This window comes from Panthera leo, chromosome D3 (genome assembly GCF_018350215.1).
Source record: "Panthera leo isolate Ple1 chromosome D3, P.leo_Ple1_pat1.1, whole genome shotgun sequence".
Classification (NCBI taxonomy): Eukaryota; Metazoa; Chordata; class Mammalia; order Carnivora; family Felidae; genus Panthera; species Panthera leo.
In genome coordinates, this window is record NC_056690.1 from 7,493,706 (window position 1) to 7,500,668 (window position 6,963).

The window sequence follows — 6,963 nt, forward strand, 5'->3', positions numbered from 1 at the left end:
AATACAATGTGCCAGACACTGTTCTAAGTGCTTTACATGCATCAATTCAACAACCTTGTGAAACCTGGGTCATTATTGTCCTCATTTGACAGCTGAGAAAACCCTTTCAATAACCAACTTGTCCAAACAGCAGAATAAACTTCCAAATTTTCAACGTGGCTTAACCAAATGATAAAACTTAACATCTAAACATGTGCCCCCTAATATCTTGCCCTCAAAAGGCCATACCATTACTTATGTAGCATTCAAACATTTTCCCCTGAATCTAATCCTGGCAAATAAACACAAATCCAAATTAAAGAACATCCTTCAAAACAAGTGGCCTGAACTCTTCAAAAAAGGTCAATGTTGTGAAATACACATACACAAGCTAAGCAATCTTGGAGCTTAAACAGACACAATAATTAAATTCAATGTGTGATCCTGGATTGGATCCCAGTTCTCTTAAAAAAAAAAAAAAAACAACACTATAAAGGGCATTCTTGCAACAATTAGAGAAGTTGAAATATGGATAGTATAGTATCGATGTGAAATTTCCTGATTTTGGTACTAGTATAGTACTGTGGTTACATAAGACAATGTCCTTAGAAATTGTACCCCGTGGTATTTAGGAGCAAGAGAGGCAATTTACTTTCAAGTTGTTCACAAAAAAAGTACAAACATATATTTGTAGACAAGAGAATGGTAAGGTAAATGTGATAAAGTAAATAATTGGTGATTCTGAGTAAAACACATACTAACACTCTTCTTACCATCTTTGCAACTTTTCTGTAAGTTTGAAATTCTTTCAAAATAAAAAGTTACAAAAATAATCTTTATAGAGAAAAAAGTAGGATTGATTGCATTCGGACTCCTTTATTTTGTTCAATTATCTTCTTTAAATAAACTAACATTTCGGGGCACCTGGGTGGCTCAATCGGTTAAGTGTCCGACTTCAGCTCAGGTCAGGATCTCATGGTTCGTGAGTTTGAGCCCACGTGGGGCTCTGTGCTGACAGCTCGGAGCCTGGAGCCTGCTTCGGATTCTGTGTCTCCCTCTCTCTTTGTCCCTCCCCTGCTCATGTTCTGTCTCTCTCTCCTTCAAAAATAAACATTTAAATAAATAAATAAGTAAACTAACATTTCTAACCCTGACCCTTCCCACCAAAAAAAAAAAAAAAAAAAGAAAGAAAGAAAAGAAAGAAAAAAAAAAAAAAGAAAGGAAGGAAGGAAGAAAAGGAAAGGAAGAAAAGAGAGACCTGATAACTAAATACAATGCACAATCTCCAATTGGATATGAGATTTTTTTTTTAAATAATAAGCAGCAGCTTTAAAAGATATTATTGGGAAAACTTGAAAATTTTAATATGAACTTTATATTAGATTATAATATTGCATCAATGTTCTATTTCTCTTGTTAAAATACTGGTGTTCTAGGGGCACCTGGGTGGCTCAGTTGGTTAAGCGTCTTGAGTTCATCTCAGGTCATGATCTCCCAGTTTATGGGTTTGAGCCCTGTGTTGGGCTCTGTGCTGATGGCTCAGAGCCTGGAGCCTGCTTCAGATTCTGTGTCTCCCTCTCTCTCTGTGCCCTTCTCCCACTGCTGCTCTGTCTCTGTCAAAAATGAAAAAAAAATTTTTTTTTAAATTTTTAAAGGGGCACCTGGGTGGCTCAGTCGGTTAAGCATCTGACTTCGGCTCAGGTCATGATTTCTTTCTTTTTTTTTTTTTTAATTTTTTTTTTTTAACGTTTATTTATTTTTGAGACAGAGAGAGACAGAGCATGAACGGGGGAGGGGCAGAGAGAGAGGGAGACACAGAATCTGAAACAGGCTCCATGCTCTGAGCTGTCAGCACAGAGCCCGAAGCAGGGCTCGAACTCACGAACCATGAGATCGTGACCTGAGCCGAAGTTGGCCGCTTAACCGACTGAGCCACCCAGGCGCCCTGACAGGTCATGATTTCATGGTTTGAGCCCCGCATCAAGCTCTGTGCTGACAGCTCAGAGCCTGGAAGCTGATTCAGATTCTGTCTCCCTCTCTCTTTGCCCCTCCCTCCTTTGCTCTCTTTCTCAAATACTAAACATTAAAAAAATTTTTTTAATTTTTTTACAGGTATTGGTATTCTAATTATCTAAGAGAATCCTCTTATTCAAGGAGGTGAGTGCTGAAGTATTTAGAGATATGGTATCATAATTTCTACAACTAACTTGTAAGTGGTTTAGAAAAAAAGCTGTACATAAACACGCCTAAATATTAAAGGCATGGGGGGGGGGGGGGCGTTGGAGAATAGAGAGGGAGAGAGAGAGGTTAAGGGAAAGGCAAAATGTAACAACAGGTAAGTGAAGGATATACGGATGTTGGCAGAAACTATCTTGGAATTCCTGAGGTTTGAAATTTTTCCAAATAAAAAGGGCAGAGTGGAGATTTCTACCCATGCCTCTTGTGCAGCCTGTGTGGGAAGATTTCCACTCATCTGAAACCAGAGCTATTTTTTTGTTGTTGTTGAAACCAGAGCTATTGTTTAAGTCACTGTATGATGATATTGTCCATATTATCATTATAATAAACCTAGATCCAGTACCTTCTACTGCCTTCATAGCTCTCAAATCCATCCGTTAACTCCTCCTTCACCCACATCCCAATACCCCAATCTTTTTCCGGATCACAGCGGCCTCTGACCTGCTCTCAGCTTCTAGGTTGCCCCTTCCATCCATTCTCCACGTAACAGCCAGAAGAACCCTACCCTAAGAATAACACTGTCATTCAGCTGCTTAAAAGCTTTCAATGGCTTTCCAGTGCTCTTCTCTCGGCTTTCATGACCCTTCTAACCCCTGTTTGCCTTTGGATACACACACACACACGCACACACACACACACACACACACCCCACTTATTTTCCAGCCACACTGAACATCTAGCAGTTTCTGACACATTCATTGCTCAGTCTCTCTCAGCACTGGGTCTTAGCACCCTCCTCTGGAACACCATGTCAGGCCAGGCTGATTCTAGCTCCTTCTTCAAGATCCAACTCAGACACTACCTCCCTTGGAAATCCTTCTGTGACCCACCCCAAAGCTAGGGGTGATGTTTACTGTACTTTCCACATGTATTACAAATGCATATTTACCTGTGTGTCCCATGCACTAAGGATTCTTAGAGGATGTGGGCTGAAGCTTGTTTATCTTCAAATGTTTGTAAGTGAGTGTTTAATAGAGGATGCAAAGGAGACAGGCTGAGAGAACAGTCTGCTTCTCCCCCATTCCTGTCGTTCTGGTTCTTCTTACCTGCAGTGGCCTCGGACAGCCAGCAGATCCTTTGTTTTAGAAAGCTGCCACGATCTAGGAGAACCTAAACCGGTTACCTCTTTTTATTCCACAACAAGAAGGAAGCCAAGAGATAAGGAATGGGGAAACAGAGGCAGGAAGCTAGAGCCACACCAGGAAGACATGGTCAGACATACTTCATATGGCCTGGCTGCAAATTTTCCTTGTTTTCCCTCCTGCCCCCAGGAGTCAGACCTACTGGCAAGACAATTACCTTTAGTCCTGTGGCTATAAACCAAGGGGCTGGCCTCCAACACCCAAATAGTGTGAGTTGGTTTACTAAGTGTTTGAGAGAGAGAGAGAGAGAGAGAGAATATATATATATATATATATATATATATATATATATATATATACATTCCATACGTAATGTAATCTCCACACATAATGTGGGACTTGAACTCACAACTCCAAGATCAAGAGCCACGTACACTATTGACCGGGCCAGCCAGACACCCCAGTACACTAAGAGTTGTAAAGAATTTTATTTTATTTTATTTTTTAAAGTTTATTTATTTGGAAAGAGATAGAGAGAGAGTAAGCAGTCGAGGGGCAGAGATGGGGGGGGGGTGGTGGAGTGGGGTTGGACAGAGGATCTGATCCCAAGCGGGCTCTGTGCTGACAGCAGAGAGATAGGGGGCTCGAACTCACAAACCGTGAGATCATGACCTGAGCCAGAAACCAAGAGTCGGACCCTGAGAATTTTAAGTTAGTTACTGGAACAGCTGCCATACTCAGAAGGCTATTTAAGAGGCATTTAAGGGAAGGCCTACTTACAGAGTCACGGACAAACTTAAGGGAGCAAATAAGGGATAATGAAACTCTCTGGGACCAGCAACACGGGGTCAGTTACCACCCCAGACCCGAAGGGGCAAGGAGAGGGAACAGTTTCCAAAGCTAGAGAGGGTGTAGCCACCCAGCGGGAGTGTGGTGGTCAGCAGAACACAGCTGCACTAGAACATCTAGGGTACATACGTCTCCTCTCCCTCCTGCTGCCTCTGGGAAGAGCCTCTGGGAAGCTCTGAGAAGAGCCTCTGGGAAGCTGAGGACAGAGGGGTTAGGGATAAAGAGTTAGGGAGGGAAGAGACTTAGAGGGGCAAAGGAATATCCAGCACAGTTGCCAATATTTAAACATTTGGGAAAGAAAGATGCAGCGCCCCACATAGTGTATGATCCTAGTTTTACACAACAAAGTCAACTCTCCCATATATGTATGTATAATTGCTTGATTGCATGAGAAGGGAGAAAGGTGTGGGATTATACATGTGAGAGTGTTAGGATTTAGTACCTGGACAGGGTGTGGGGCAGGGGAGAAGACAATAGAAAAAATAGGATATTTATTAATATGAATTCAGAGTCATTTAACAAAGAAAATAATTGCTAAAGAAACTGCACATTCAAGTAAGATAGATCATTGTAGATGCTGTTTCTAATGACAAGATTTTGTTTGTTTCTAGGGGTTGGGTAAAGTAATTATGATACAGCCTTTCAGTGAAACACACACACACACACACACACACACACACACACACACACAATGAACATAGGTGTTTACAATCATGAAAAGTGTTTACAAAGCATATATTTAAAAAATCGTTACAGGGGCGCCTGGGTGGCTCAGTCGGTTGAGCTTCCGACTTCGGCTCAGGTCATGATCTCACGGTCTGTGAGTTCAAGCCCCATGTCGGGCTCTTTGCTGACAGCTCAGAGCCTGGAACCTGCTTCCGATCCTGTGTCTTCCTCTCTCTCTGACCTTCCCCCATTCATGCTCTGTCTCTCTCTGTCTCAAAAATAAATAAACATTTAAAAAATTGAAAATAAATAAATAAATATAAAAAAATAAAAATTGTTACAGGAAAGCATATCTATACTCATATCCACACCTATCTATGTATGTATGTATATTTCAGTGGTTGTGTCTAAATCAGTCATGGTGGTTGTTTATAGTCTATAGATGAAGGAGGATAACTGGTGGGTCTGTCTTCTGTATTTCTTTCTCTCTCTTTTTTTTTTCTTAGAGAGAGAGACAACGAGTGGAGAGAGTGGAAGAGGGGCAGAGGGAGAAAGAGAAGGAATCTCAAGTAGCCTCCATGCTCAGCATGGAGCCCGACACAGGGCTCGATCCCACAACCCTGGATCATGACCTGAGCCAAAATCAAGAGTTGGATGCTCAACTGACTGAGCCACCCAGGCGCCCCTTTCTTTACTTTTAATTAGATGTATTTTCTCCTTTTTTCCCTAAATTAACTTACATTAATTCTGTTATAAAGAATAAAATAAGCAGTGCCTGGGTGGCTCAGTCAGTTAAGCGTCTGACTTCAGCTCAGGTCATGATCTCACCGTTCATGAGTTCGAGCCCCGCATCAGGCTCTGTGCTGACAGCTCAGCGCCTAGAGCCTGCTTTGGATTCTGTGCCTCCCTTTCTCTCTGCCCCACCTCTCTCTCTCTCTCTCTCTTTCTCTCTCTAAAATAAACATTAAAAAATTTTTTTAAGAATAAAATAAAACACACCTCTGAGCCGGTTAAACATGTATTCAGTTTGTGAAAATTCAGAGAGCTTTATACTTTTTCACTTTTCCATGTATATTAGTCTTCAATAAAAATACTACTTTTCAGTATCAAAACAATGCACAAAATCAAAAAGAAAATTTGAGAACCACCACAATGTTTTAATTGAGGTGAGAATCACATAACATAAAATTTTGAAGGTGAACAGTTCAGTGGCACTTAGAACATTTAGGATGTTGTGTAACCACTCCCTAACAGAATACTAGACACAGAATCACGCCTATCCCTGTAGGTATTAGAGACTCATAACACCTCTTCCTACCATTCAGAAATGGGAAAAGAGGGTTCAAAGAGGTTAAGCAGCAACTTGTAAGCCAAAGCTAACTCACCCATTGCCCCTGTGAAGAATGAGAGTCAATAGTCTGAACTGAAGGGTGGGCCATGTTCAAAAGCTTGGGGACTTTGGATGATGAGGACACAGGTTCAGTACGGAAGGGACCAATGGTTGACCTTGAGTAATCGGGCCCTCCGATTATGCAATGATCAAGCTACTGACGTGATGGCGGTTTCACCTGAGAGGAAAGAGAAACCCCCCCCTTTGACGTGCCCTTGGCCTCAATCCCATACAGAGCAGATGCTCCCTGTGCAGGCCAAGGCTCGGTTTGCCACTCCCCAGTCGTGACCTCTGGCAATCAGAGCAGTGGAGGAACTCCTACAGGCTCAGGAAACCCATTTGTGGACCCTTCAGGAAGTTTGCAAACCATTTTTTTTTTAAACACCAGCATCACTTAAATTGTACTAAAAAGTAAATTTTAAAACTGCAAACAAACATTTAGGGACGCCTGGGTGGCTCATTCGGTTAAGCGTACGACTTCGGCTCAGGTCATGATCTCACGGTTCATGGGTTCAAGCCCCGCGTCGGGCTCTGTGCTGACAGCTTGGACCGTGGAGCCTGTTTCGGATTCTGTGTCTCTCTCTCTCTCTCTCTGCTCCTCCCCTGTTCACGCTCTGTCTCAAAAATAAATAAACATTAAAAAAATTTTTTAAAAAAACTGCAAACGTTTAAATAATAAACTTACAACTAAAGCTGCATTTAAAACAAAGGTAACAAATGCTCAGTTGTCACTACTTCCTAAATCTTTTACTGTGTTTT